General features: G+C 40.5%; 1 protein-coding gene across 8 annotated transcripts in view; it reads left to right on the forward strand.

Moving 5' to 3' along the window:
* The window catches only part of MBD5 (methyl-CpG binding domain protein 5), a 268,857-nt gene that overhangs the window by 125,211 nt on the left and 129,714 nt on the right, over nucleotides 1-13,932 (forward strand). The gene's annotated exons all lie outside the window — the stretch shown is intronic.

The following is a 13,932-nucleotide window of genomic DNA, read 5'->3' on the forward strand; positions in this document are numbered from 1 at the left end:
TTTCATGATTTCAGCTATTTAAATGTGAAATTTCATGATGTTGTAATTGTAGGGGTCCTGACCCAAAGAGGAGTTGTGCGCATGTGTTGTGGTACTGCTGCCCTTGGCGGCGGCGCAGCTTTCAGAGCTGGGCAGCTGGAGAGCAGCGGCTGCTGGCTGGGATTCCAGCTGTGAAGGCAGAGCCGCCGCCAGCAGCAGCACTGAAGTAAGGATGGCCTGGTATGGTATTGCCACTCTTACTTCTGTGCTGCTACCTGCAGAGCTGGGCCCTCAATCAGAAGCTGCCACTCTCTGGCCACCCAGCTCTGAAGACGGCAGCAGAGGAGTAAGGGTGGCATGGTACGGTGTTGCCACCCTTACTTCTGCACTGCTGCTGGTGGGGCACTGCCTTCAGAGCTGGGCACCCAGCCACCGCTCTCCAGCCGCCCAGCTCTGAAGGCAGCGCAGAAGTAAGGGTGGCTATACTGTGACCCCCCTAAAATAACCTTGCGACTCCCTTTTGAGTCAGGACCCCAATTTGAGAAATGCTGGTCTCCCCTGTGAAATCTATATAATATAGGGTAAATGAACACAAAAGACTAGATTTCACAGGGGGAGACCAAATGTCATGGTCCGTGAAGCGTTTTTTTTTAATGGCTGTGAATTTGGTAGGGCCCTAGTTATATGAACAGGATGCCTATATAGTGTAATATTCTTTACAAAATTTATAAAGCCCCCTTTGAGACTTGATTTTTGCAAGATCAAATAAACTGTCAAATCCAGGACTAAAACCGGCAATAATCCAGGACTGCTGACCCTGATGCAAAATTCCCTTTAATTTTATTAGCATCTGAATGGTAAGAAATAACAGAAGTGAAAGCTACAGTTTAAGGGTTGTACAATTCCTTTAACAGTACTTGTGGGCAGGGCGGATTGATTTAAATCAAGGTGATTTAAATCACCAAGTGGAAAGCCTCAATTTAAGTAATCAATTTTAATCAACTTTTCCATTTCTACTTCAGTCAGTTTCTAAAAAAAAAAGTATGTTCTCATTGGTTGATATACCTATTAAAACATTTTGATTTACAACTAAATAGAGCTTTTACATTAGATTTGGTACTTTTTTGCTACCTACGAGGGTATGTTATAACTATAGATATTTATTTAAGCAATTATGTAGCTTAATATTTTCAGATTATTATTAATTTACATTTTAGTATGTTAATAAATGGTGAATGATATATTGCTTATTTACTAGATAATTGACTTTTTGCTCATGATTTGTGCCAAGCTGCATTAGAATGGTAACTGGAATTTAATTAAACACACACAACAGCATATAAAATTTATTCTTATTAAACATAACGGCATTAAATATTTTGAATACATAAACTTATACAAACATGTTTCACATTTACCACTAAATGACTGATTAAACAGAGGCATTAACTGTAGTCAGTAAATTAAACTGATTATTTCAGGTCTGCCTAGGAAAGTTTTCAAATATGCCTAAGTGAAAGTGACTGGAGCTTCATCCTCACCTAAGTCTCTTGAAAATCAGCCTGTCTCCTAAGGGCTGGTCCACGCTACAAAGCTAGGTTGGCTTAATTACATCATTCAGGGCTGTGAAAATTTTCATGCACTCTGTGACCTAGTGTCAGTGTAGACACCACTAGGCTGACAGAAGAATTATTCTCTTTGCCTAGCTACCCCTTCTTGGAGAGGCTGGTTTACTATAGTGATGGAAGAACCCTCTCCATTGCTGTACTAAGTGTCTATGCTACAGCGGTGCAGCTCAACTGTGCCACTGTAGCATTTCTACTGTAGACATACCTTAAATTAGGCTGATTTATTGTGCCGTATTTATAGGGTTGCCTGTTTAATGGCTGGTAACCAGACCACTCAGGTCCTGCCCCTTGTCTCTTCCCCCAAGGCCCCACCTCCTTCACCGCCTCTTCCCCCCAACCTGCTGCTCTGCTTCTTTCCCCACCCCCCCAGATCAAAAAACTGGACACCAGGGCTTGTCAAATGACACCTGGACACATAAGCCGAAATCCAGACTGTCCGGGTGAAAACCAGACAAGTGGAAACCCTACATATTTGTAAGGCTTAGCCTCAAAAGTTATGTTTTCCCCCGTTTCATTATATAGAAAAGCAGACATTAATTCTAACTCCAAGTTTTTATGGAGGCTCGTGGACTCAGCATATTTATTTTGTATTTAAAGGTTTTAAGAAATTATAGTAAATTTAGGCCTTACCATATTTTGTATTAAATTCAGATTTTATTTTAAACATGTTTATTTTTTAAAAGAATAACTTATTATAATTTAAATAATAGAATGAAAAAAATCTGATTTTTATTCACCTTGCATGCGGGAAAGGATAGGGGATGCAGTAACTTCCTGATATTAAAAAAAATCAACTTTCAGTATACAGAAAAAGCTCCCTTTGCCTAAAATATTAAGACAAATGTTTTTGACTACCTGGAAGCTGTGTCTGGAATTGTTCTGTCAGTTGTTGATACCTGGACTATAATGTGGCCTGATGTGGTCTCTTGGTTTGGAAACTATTTGTTCTTCCTTTGAGGTATTAGTCATGCCAAATGCATTTGCTTCTGCGTATTTATATTTTGTGCATTATGGTTTTGTTACAAAGTGTATTGAGTAGGCATTGGATTAATATAATTCTGTGCTCATTAGAATGATCCTTGTATATACTGGTGATTAGCCATAATACCTTTCTAAAACATCAATATAATTTAAAATGGAAAAACATGGAAACAAATTCAGATAGTCAGTTATATTTGCTTACAGTTGTAACCATTAAACACAAAATATATTAAGGTTAATTGTATTTATGGTACTCTTCATATGTAAATTAGTGTTCTAAAAAATAAGACAACTCAGTATGATGGAGAAACTAAAATTCTTTATTGATCATACCAGCTTTCATCAATCCTAGAGTTATCTCCATATTAAATTAAATTTCAGTGAAGTAGAAAAGTAGATTTCATTTCCATTGTTTATATTTTGGCCTAGGAAATGGAGAGATGTACCATCATAGATATGCAAAGCAGCTAGTAGAAATACATCACTGGTTTCAAATATGCTTTACTTCAAAATATTTACTAATGAGTAGAGATGTTTTTTTAAAATAGTTGCAAGACCCTTCCACAAAACTGAAATAAATTGAAATTTATTTTATGGTTACTTCAGAAAGCCTTTAATTTCCATAAGAGTCCAATTTCAGTCATTAACTTCTTCAAAATATAAAGAACAAGCCCCCTAAGCCCAGAGTTAGGAGGATATCTTGTTTGTATAGGCAGATGCTTGCTATGACAACTAACAGAGATGAGTGCTCTAATATATGGCATTTCAATATTCTTTTCTCTTTACTACAATAGGTTTCACATGTGTATAGTTTTCTTCCTTATTGTTTGGAGCTGAGTTATTTGTTGATACCATGTTTTCATTCTGTTTTTAAACTGTTGGGTAAAGGATGTGCGTATGTCATTTCTTATCTGGAACATGTACCTTTCTTGTCAAAACTAGGATGTTTTTTATAAAATGAGTCTGTTCACATTCATAAAACATATTATTTGAGCTTGTCATTTCTTTTTTGAAGGGACCAGGTTGGCATTTTACTAGTACTCAGTTTATTGACTAAATTGATGTCTCTGACTCTCTCTATTTGTGAATCTATAATCCTTTCCTTTCTGTTTTTATAATTGTGTAGAGAAGCAGATGCAAGGAGAAATACTTTATTGGCGTCTATTTGTCCCAGAAGTTGACACCTACACAAATTTCAGAGGAACAGCCGTGTTAGTCTGTATTCGCAAAAAGAAAAGGAGGACTTGTGGCACCTTAGAGACTAACCAATTTATTTGAGCATGAGCTTTCGTGAGCTACAGCTCACTTCATCAGATGTTTACCGTGGAAACTGCAGCAGACTTTATATACACACAGAAATCATGAAACAATACCTCCTCCCACCCCACTGTCCTGCTGGTAATAGCTTATCTAAAGTGATCAACAGGTGGGCCATTTCCAGCACAAATCCAGGTTTTCTCACCCTCCACCCCCCCACACAAATTCACTCTCCTGCTGGTGCTAGCCCATCCAAAGTGACAACTCTTTACATCATCAAGTCGGGCTATTTCCTGCATAGATCAAGGTTTTCTCACATCCCCCCCACCCCCATACACACACAAACTCACTCTCCTGCTGGTAATAGCTCATCTAAACTGACCATTCTCCAGGTTTAAATCCAAGTTAAACCAGAACATCTGGGGGGGGGGGTAGGAAAAAACAAGAGGAAACAGGCTACCTTGCATAATGACTTAGCCACTCCCAGTCTCTATTTAAGCCTAAATTAATAGTATCCAATTTGCAAATGAATTCCAATTCAGCAGTTTCTCGCTGGAGTCTGGATTTGAAGTTTTTTTGTTTTAAGATAGCGACCTTCATGTCTGTGATTGCGTGACCAGAGAGATTGAAGTGTTCTCCGACTGGTTTATGAATGTTATAATTCTTGACATCTGATTTGTGTCCATTTATTCTTTTACGTAGAGACTGTCCAGTTTGACCAATGTACATGGCAGAGGGGCATTGCTGGCACATGATGGCATAGATCACATTGGTGGATGTGCAGGTGAACGAGCCTCTGATAGTGTGGCTGATGTTATTAGGCCCTGTGATGGTGTCCCCTGAATAGATATGTGGGCACAATTGGCAACGGGCTTTGTTGCAAGGATAAGTTCCTGGGTTAGTGGTTCTGTTGTGTGGTATGTGGTTGTTGGTGAGTATTTGCTTCAGGTTGCGGGGCTGTCTGTAGGCAAGGACTGGCCTGTCTCCCAAGACTTGTGAGAGTGTTGGGTCATCCTTTAGGATAGGTTGTAGATCCTTAGTAATGCGTTGGAGGGGTTTTAGTTGGGGGCTGAAGGTGACGGCTAGTAGTGTTCTGTTATTTTCTTTGTTAGGCCTGTCCTGTAGTAGGTAACTTCTGGGAACTCTTCTGGCTCTATCAATCTGTTTCTTTACTTCTGCAGGTGGGTATTGTAGTTGTAAGAAAGCTTGACAGAGATCTTGTAGGTGTTTGTCTCTGTCTGAGGGGTTGGAGCAAATGCGGTTGTATCGCAGAGCTTGGCTGTAGACGATGGATCGTGTGGTGTGGTCAGGGTGAAAGCTGGAGGCATGCAGGTAGGAATAGCGGTCAGTAGGTTTCCGGTATAGGGTGGTGTTTATGTGGCCATTGTTTATTAGCACTGTAGTGTCCAGGAAGTGGATCTCTTGTGTGGACTGGACCAGGCTGAGGTTGGTGGTGGGATGGAAATTGTTGAAATCATGGTGGAATTCCTCAAGGGCTTCTTTTCCATGGGTCCAGATGATGAAGATGTCATCAATATAGCGCAAGTAGAGTAGGGGCTTTAGGGGACGAGAGCTGAGGAAGCGTTGTTCTAAATCAGCCATAAAAATGTTGGCATACTGTGGGGCCATGCGGGTACCCATAGCAGTGCCGCTGATCTGAAGGTATACATTGTCCCCAAATGTGAAATAGTTATGGGTAAGGACAAAGTCACAAAGTTCAGCCACCAGGTTAGCCGTGACATTATCGGGGATAGTGTTCTTGACGGCTTGTAGTCCATCTTTGTGTGGAATGTTGGTGTAGAGGGCTTCTACATCCATAGTAGCCAGGATGGTGTTATCAGGAAGATCACCGATGGATTGAAGTTTCCTCAGGAAGTCAGTGGTGTCTCGAAGGTAGCTGGGAGTGGACATCTTTGCCAAATTTGATAAGAATGGTTGGGTTACTATTATATTATTATAGCTAGTTTTTAAGGTCTCTTATGTTTTGTTTTTGATTTTCAATTCCTTTTGATTCTTAACTTGTATTATTGCCTCATAGTATGGTGTTCATCGGCCCACAAAACATATGGCAATAGTTATCATAAAAGATGTAATCCTCAAACTGTTAAGGGAGACAAGAATGATAGTAAACTTACCAAAGACCACAAATCCACTCCAACAGGGATTTGTTTTAGATATATCTTTGTTTATGCTTTCTCAGTGTGGTGTTGTGCCTCATTGTCTGAGGATAAAATCTTTTCTAGATAAATTCTTGTTAATGTATATCTATTGCCAAGATGTAATGCAGTAGAAGAGTGTATTCCCAACAGCCTGATGGCAATGTTAGTTGGTTACTCACAGCTGATTTTAAGAAGTGTACTGGTACCCCTGGATGTTATAATAGCTAAAATTAGAAGTAGGACTACAAGTTCTCAATAGGCAAATAGCTGATTATCCTTTCTATTAGGAAATGGAATAGTATGCTGGAGTCTTTTTATTTAATGTTTTAAAAGTACGGTTAAAATGGCTTTTATATTGTAAAATTTACTGTGCAAACTGAGTGATTTGCAGACCAAGAATTGTCCAAGTTCCATGAAATGCAATAGTTTAGGAATGTGTTTTAATTATCTAAACTTCTCGTTAGAAATAAATGTAACTACATATCTTTAGAATAAAGTCTTAATCTGTTCACAGTTATTTTATTCATTATCTTCCCTGGTACTCTAAACTTGTACCTCTAAATATATGGATCAACTGGATCTACTTTCTTCAAGAATAGTACAACTACTGCCTGTAGCCAGTCATCTGGTACCCTCTTGCTCTCACGCCTGCTTTTATAATTTTTTTATAGCACTTGTCGCATCAGCTTTTAGCAGCTCTGCTGTTATATTGTCAATACCTGCAGCTTTCCGTTTTTAAACTATTTTACTGCTCTTTCTGTTTCTTTTTTTGATGGTGGTTCATTGCTGATATCCATTCTGCATTGCAAACTTCCCCATTCATCTAGCAGGCAAGTTGTAGTAGGCAAAGAACAAGGAAGCTTTAGTCGAGGCCAAAGTTGCACTGATAACATATTCACGCTCCAGCTGTTGATGGAGAATGAAGATTAAAGATGTCTGCTCTTTTCACTGACTTTACAAAGGCATTTGATTCTGTTTGGAGGGAAGCATTATGGAAAGTAGCAGTTATATGGAGTTCCAGATAAGATTATTACAATTATAATAGCTATGTAGGAAGACGCTTGCCGTGCTGTAAGAATTAGTGGAAAATTAAGCAACCTTGTTCAAGTCAAAGTTTGATATAAGATAAGGGGGCATGGAATCACCATAATTTTTCATCCTGTTCTTAAAATGGACATTAAGAACATTAGATAAATTGGAGGGTGTGGCATTGGATGATCTAGAGTTAAGCTCCTTAGTTTGGGCATCATACAACTAGCAGACACGTTGGAATTGGTTATGATAATATTACTATCTTGGGAAACTGGTGTAGTTGACTTGGACAAACAGTCAATGCCAGGAAGTCAAGTGGTTGTATCTTGGAAAAGGGAAACTAGTTAAACCATTGAAAGGCAGCAACGATGAAGTTTTAGAACAAATAGTATCTTGCGTGTACCTAAGAAGCTTGATCATAGAATCATAGAATGTCAGGGTTGGAAGAGACCTCAGGAGGTCATCTAGTCCAACCCCCTGCTCAAAGCAGGACCAACACCAACTAAATCCTCCTACCCAGGGCTTTGTCGAGCCAGGCCTTAAAAACCTCTAAGGATGGAGATTTCACCATCTCCCTATGTAACCCATTCCAGATTTCACCACCCTCCCAGTGAAATAGTGGTTCCTAATATCCAACCTAGACCTCCCCCACTGCAACTTGAGACCATTGCTCCTTGTTCTGTCATCTGCCACCACTGAGAAGAGCCAAGCTTCATCCTCTTTGGAACCTTTTTGGATAGTTGAAGGCTGCTATCAAATCCCCCATTACTCTTCTCTTCTGCAGACTAAACAAGCCCAGTTTCCTCAGCCTCGCCTCGTAAGTCATGTGCCCCAGCCTCCTGATCATTTTCATTGCCCTCCTCTGGACTCTCTCCAATTTATCCACATCCTATCAGTGTTGATAGTTCCATTAAGGATGAAGTTAAAAGAAAATGTGCATTAGCCGTGGGTGCTGCACAGAAACTGACAAAATTATGGACTGAAAAAAACATTACATTTGGTCCTAAAGTGAAAATTTATCAAACCAGTGTACTAACAGTATTACTCTGGGGTCTGAAAGCAGCAGCATTAAACGAAAACACCATCAGGAGGCTGGAGGCAGTAGCAATGAGAGTTCTTTGAAAGATGGTATGTGTAAAGTGGAATGATTTTAAGACAAATGAAGTTAGAAAGAGAGTAGAACGTGTAATCAAGGGAACAGGATTGGCAATAGTCAAAAAGATTACAATAGTGGGGACACTGCAAAAGACAGATGATGAGATGCCAAAGAACACTGCAAACGCAAGTAAGGTCAGTCCTACTGAGCTAACCACTGGCTAAATAATGGAACATAGTACTCAAGAACGTGACCAGGCTGGGCTTAATGGAGGCATAAGCCATGGACAGGAATGAATATGGAAGTTGTACTGCTCCCTGTGCCTCCAAGATGCTATGGGATGAAAGAAGAGAAGAGATAATAATGTCCAAAATATTCACACCAAATATTTTACTATTCAAGTAGTCTCATTGATTCCAGTTAGAATACTCTCACAGTAAGGTAACACTCAACATGAGTAAGGGTATTAGAGTAGGGCTCACAACAATACATAATATTTATGTAGCATTTACACATTAAGGACCAGATTCTGATCTATTGTACCTTGTTGACTTTTGTACCTTACTTTTCAAATAGTCCCATTGAAGGTAATATGGTTACTTGTAGAATAGGGAATTACTCAGTGTGAGTAAGGGTATCATAGTCTGGCCCGTGCTAATTAGCCTCCTGACAGCTTTGTGATATGGGAAAACTCCAGATATTGAGAGGTCTATTTGCTTGTCTGAGACCACATGGTAAGCCATTAACTAAGTGAGGAATAGGAGTCCTGGCTCCCACTCCTATACTCCATAGAACTAACTGCTCCTCTTCCGTGAAAGGAAATTAGCCAGACTGCTTTTTTTTTTTACTTAACCAAAATATTTGTGTAGCTTAAATGTAATGCATTTGCAAGAGAATAATATTTTGCTATACAGATTTAAAAGTCTATATTGCTCCCTTTTCTTTGTAGGCATGAGAATAGCTTCATTTCATTTTGGTCTCTGTTCGCTAATTCTGTTCTCTTTTGTCATTATCCTGTTGCAAATGCCCCCAGAATATTTAGAGGAACTATATATGCCCAACTGTACCACCCCTTATTCCAGGGGTCGGCAAACTTTTTGGCCTGAAGGTCACATCAGGGAATAGAAATTGTATGGCAGGTCATGAATGCTCACAACATTGTGGTTGGGGTGCGGGAGTAGGTGAGGGCTCTGGTTAGGGGTGCAGGCTCTGGGATGGGGCTGGGGATGAGGAGTTTGGGGTGTAGGAGGGTGCTCTGGTCTGGGACTGAGGGGTTCGGAGGGTGGGAGGGGGATCAGGGCTAGGGCAGGGGTGTGGGAAGGGGTGCGGGCTCTGGGGTGGGGCTGGGGATGAGAGGTTTGGGGTACAGGAGGGTGCTCTGGGCTGGGGTAGAGGGGTTTGGAGAGCGTGAGGGAATCAGGGCTGGGGTTGGGGTGTGGGGAGAGGCTCAGGGGTGCAGGCTGCGAGTGGCGTTATCTCAAGCGGCTCCCAGAAGCAGTGGCATGTCCCTTCTCCAGCTCCTACACAGAGGGACGGCCAGGCAGCTCTGCACGCTGCCCCATCCAGAGGCACTGCCCCTGCAGCTCCCATTGGAGTGCCAGAAAGGGCCATTGAAGCACGTAGGAGCCAGAGCAGGGCCATGCCACAGCTTCCGGGAGCTGCATGGTGCGGCCCCCAACCCAGTGCCCCAGCCGGAGTGCCAGAGCGTGGCCGAGCCGCATGCTGCAGCCCTGACCCTGTACCTCAGCCAGAGCGGGGCCGAGCCACGTGCTGTGGCCCCTATCCCAGTGCCCTGGCTGGAGTGGGGCCGAGCCATGTGCTGCAGCCCCCGTCCCAGCGCTCCTGCCAGAGCGGGGCAAGGCCCAGACTACGCTCCCCAGCGGGAGCTCGCAGGCTGGCTTAAAACGGCTTGCGGGCTGTAGTTTGCTCACCCCTGCCTTATTCCATATAACGCACTTCTAAAAAAAAATTACTTTCATTTCATTCCATACCTTTTAATAACTGTGTGTTTGACAAGTTAAATCCACTTCATGAAAAAGTCTATGCCTCTAAAGAATGGCAATTGTTAGTGTGCATGTATTCTGTAAACCTGGAAAGCATTTGTATACAGGGTTTATTATAACCACTTGAAAAACAAATGCTTCCAGCATAACACTGAATATAAGTCTGTGGTATAACAGCTATAAAATCTTTCATGTAAAATACAGAAGCCTGAATAATTTCTTCATGTCATCTTTTTTCAACGTTGTCTGTTCAAATGTAAGAGACCTATTTTTTCATGTATTTGGCAACCTCACTAAAATGAATCAGTGAGTTCTAATATGTCAGTTGTTTTATTGAAATACAACACACACACAAACTTGCGGTGACAGATTGCTTTACGTACACCCAAAATCTTGAAACCATGGAAATAAGTTCAAAGGGAGAAGTTTCCTGCATTCTTTATGGACAGCTCAGAAATGTTAAGGTATAGTAATTTCCCAAAAACACTGAAAGTGTGACTGGCAGATCTGCCCATCTGTGGGTTGAGGCAACAGCATATGAGGGTGCTGTTAAGGTTTTGCATTGGAGTGTAGGCTTGATGAAGCAGGTTACATATTGGTTTTTGCACCTGTTGGAGGTAGAAGTGAAAGCCTTATGGAATTATGTTGTTGACAACTTTGTAGATAGATGAAGGAGGCAAAGAATGCAGGAAACTTTTCCCTTGACTTCTTATTTAATCTTTTCAAGGTTTTGAGGTGGGTGAGGTGTTTCCTGATGCAAACTTGTCAAACTTTTGTTTGTGCTAATTCCCTAATTTTTCCGTACTGGATTGGTGTACCTCAGTGGGTAGCTCCACAGGGTCAGGGAGAAGAGAGCAGGGACAGGCATCTGGCTTGGAGTCAGAGGAATAAACTGCAACACTAAATCCATTCCTGTCAATGATGTTCCTCCTAAAACATGTGGTATGTCTCAGGAAGATTTTTGTCTCTATTTTGACACTATTTAAAAGTTACTCAAAGTAAATATGCTAAAAGCAACCACCCGCATATATCAGTGATGACATAATCTGTCAGCTGGAGGGAACCTCCATGAAGGACTCTGTGTCATCACTCACTTCCCAAAATATACCATAACTTCTCAGCTTCTAGAAATTGGACACAGCACGGAGCAGCTGTAGCCACAAGGTACATGGTGGCACTCCAGCAGCAGGTCTATCTACTGTGCAACCCCTCATTCTGGGTCCCCTATCCCTGCCATTGGGAAGCATATCTCTCAACTTTCAAACCTTCCAATATGTGAGACCTGCAAACAAAACCTTTGACAAATAATTGAAATGTGAAAAACCTGTATTTTGTTGTCATTCCATAATTTATAGATTATAATGGCTTTTTAAGTTTAAAAAATAACTGCTTTTAAAGGATATTTTCTCACTGTGTGAATTAAATAAACTAGGTTTTCAAAAATAAATTATATTGCATGTATTCATAACATCCTGTGATATTGGTTGGCAGCAGGATTTGAATCCTGTCCCTGAGTTGAATCCTCAACTCAAACTTCTACCACTTCAGCAACAGGAGTAATTACAAGTCTCTTTCTGGACCAGTCAGCAGAGAAGGAGCTGACACACACATCTCTGGTATATTATATGACTGTTTGCTCGACAGCATTAGACAATGTGGAAATCAGGAATCCTGTCTCTGAAGGGCTGTGTAATATATTAGTTAGAGCTAGGGTAATAAAAGGATGTATATTTTTGAACAATCTATCTGAAAGACATTGTTGCTAAGTGGGTAATATTTGGGGCTACCATACTGGAAACTTGGGTTCTATTCCTAATTGTGGCGTCATGTAACCTCTATGTTGACTTATTTGTAAAGAGGTATGTGGCGGTGGCTGATCAACGTCTAGGATTGTAGCTATGGCCTCAGCTGATAAAGAGAATTGGCATGTAAACCTCCATTAGTACAAGTGAGATTTAAACTGTATGTGTGTATCTGTCTCTCTTCCTCTGCTGTGTAGCTGCAGTTGGAAACATTGGTCTGAAGTCCTATGCAGACAACATTTTATCATACAAACTGCTATGGGGATGATATTGTCGGCAGAATTTAGTATTTTTGTTTCATATCAATATATTCAGAAACAGTGATTGGAAAATTGAAGAAAAAACACAAAATAGAAGGAGCTCCTACTTCTTATTGCTACTGTCCTACTTAGCATATGTAGAATAACGTGAAGTGAAAATTAGATGCCAGGAGCTTAAACATTTTCATAAAACGGGATTCAAAGAAATATAAGAACCTTTACTCTAAAGTGGTCTTTTTGGACATTGCCTTATTTCACGTCATATAACTTGACTTTAGTAAAGCTTTTTTTACCGTCTCACATGACCTTCTCATAAACAAACTAGGGAAATGCAACATAGATGGAGCTACTATAAGATGGGTGTATAACTGGTTGGAAAACTATTCCCAAAGAGTAGTTATCAGTGGTTCAGAGTCATGCTGGAAGGGCATATTAAGTGGGGTCCCGCAGGGATCAGTTCTGGGTCAGATTCCATTCAATATCTTCATCAATTATTTAGATAATGGCATAGAGAGTACCCTTATAAAGTTTTCGGACAGTACCAAGCTGGGAGGGGTTACTAATGCTTTGGAGGATAGGATTGAAATTCAGAATGATCTGGACAAACTGGAGAAATGGTCTGAAGTAAATAGGATGAAATTGAAAAAGGATAAATGCAAAGTACTCCACTTAGGAAGGAACTATCAGTTGCACACGCACAAAACGGGAAATGACTCCCTAGAAGGAGTACTGCAGAAAGGGATCTGGGGGTCATAGTGGATCACAAGCTAAATATGAGTGAACAGTGTAACACTGTTGCAAAAAACAAGCAACCATCATTCTGGGGTGTGTTGTAAGCAAGACACAAGAAGTAATTCTTCTGCTCTACTCCACGCTGATTAGGCCTCAACTGGAGCATTGTGTCCAGTTCTGGGTGCCACATTTCAGGAAAGATGTGGACAAATTGGAGAAAGTCTAGAGAAGAGCAACAAAAATGATTAAAGGTCTAGAAAACATGGCCTATGAGGGAAGATTGAAAAAATTGTTTTTTTTTAGTCTGGAAATAGAAGACTGAGAGGGGACATATGTTTTCAAGTACATAAAAGGTTGTTACAAGGAGGAGGGACAAGAATTGTTCTTCTTAACCTCTGAGGATAGGACAAGAAGCAGTGGGCTTAAATTGCAGCAAGGGAGGTTTAGGTTGGACATTAGGAAAAACTTCCCGTCAGGGTGGTTAAGCACTAGAAGAAATGGACTAGGGAGGTTGTGGAATCTCCATCATTGGAGATTTTTAAGAGCAGGTTCGACTAACACCTGTCAGTGATGGTCTACTTAGTGCTGCCATGAGTGCAGAGGACTAAACTAGATGACCTCTCATCCCTTCCAGTCCTGTGATTCTGTGTGTATCAACCTGTGTGTATCAGTCTGCACCAAACCAACATGAAAAAAATCAAATATTCTGACTTCTAATTTGTTTTTTACTACACTTCTGTAAAATAAAGATTCATTTACTGCTGTAAAAATGAAAATTTTGCTACAACTTTAACTATATCATTTACCGCTCAACATAATGTAACTTTAATCACATATTGATTTATTTTTTATTTCAACCTTTTAGGAATTTCAGAGATTATTGGTAGGTAAATATGCAGCAAGGAAGAAAACGTAAATACCTCTTTATCAATAAGTTTGTAAATTATTTTTTAGCCATTATAATTTTCAAAAGTGTATAAGTGACTCTGGAGCCCGATTCTCA

This window comes from Lepidochelys kempii, chromosome 11, assembly GCF_965140285.1.
Source record: "Lepidochelys kempii isolate rLepKem1 chromosome 11, rLepKem1.hap1, whole genome shotgun sequence".
NCBI classification, from domain to species: domain Eukaryota; kingdom Metazoa; phylum Chordata; order Testudines; family Cheloniidae; genus Lepidochelys; species Lepidochelys kempii.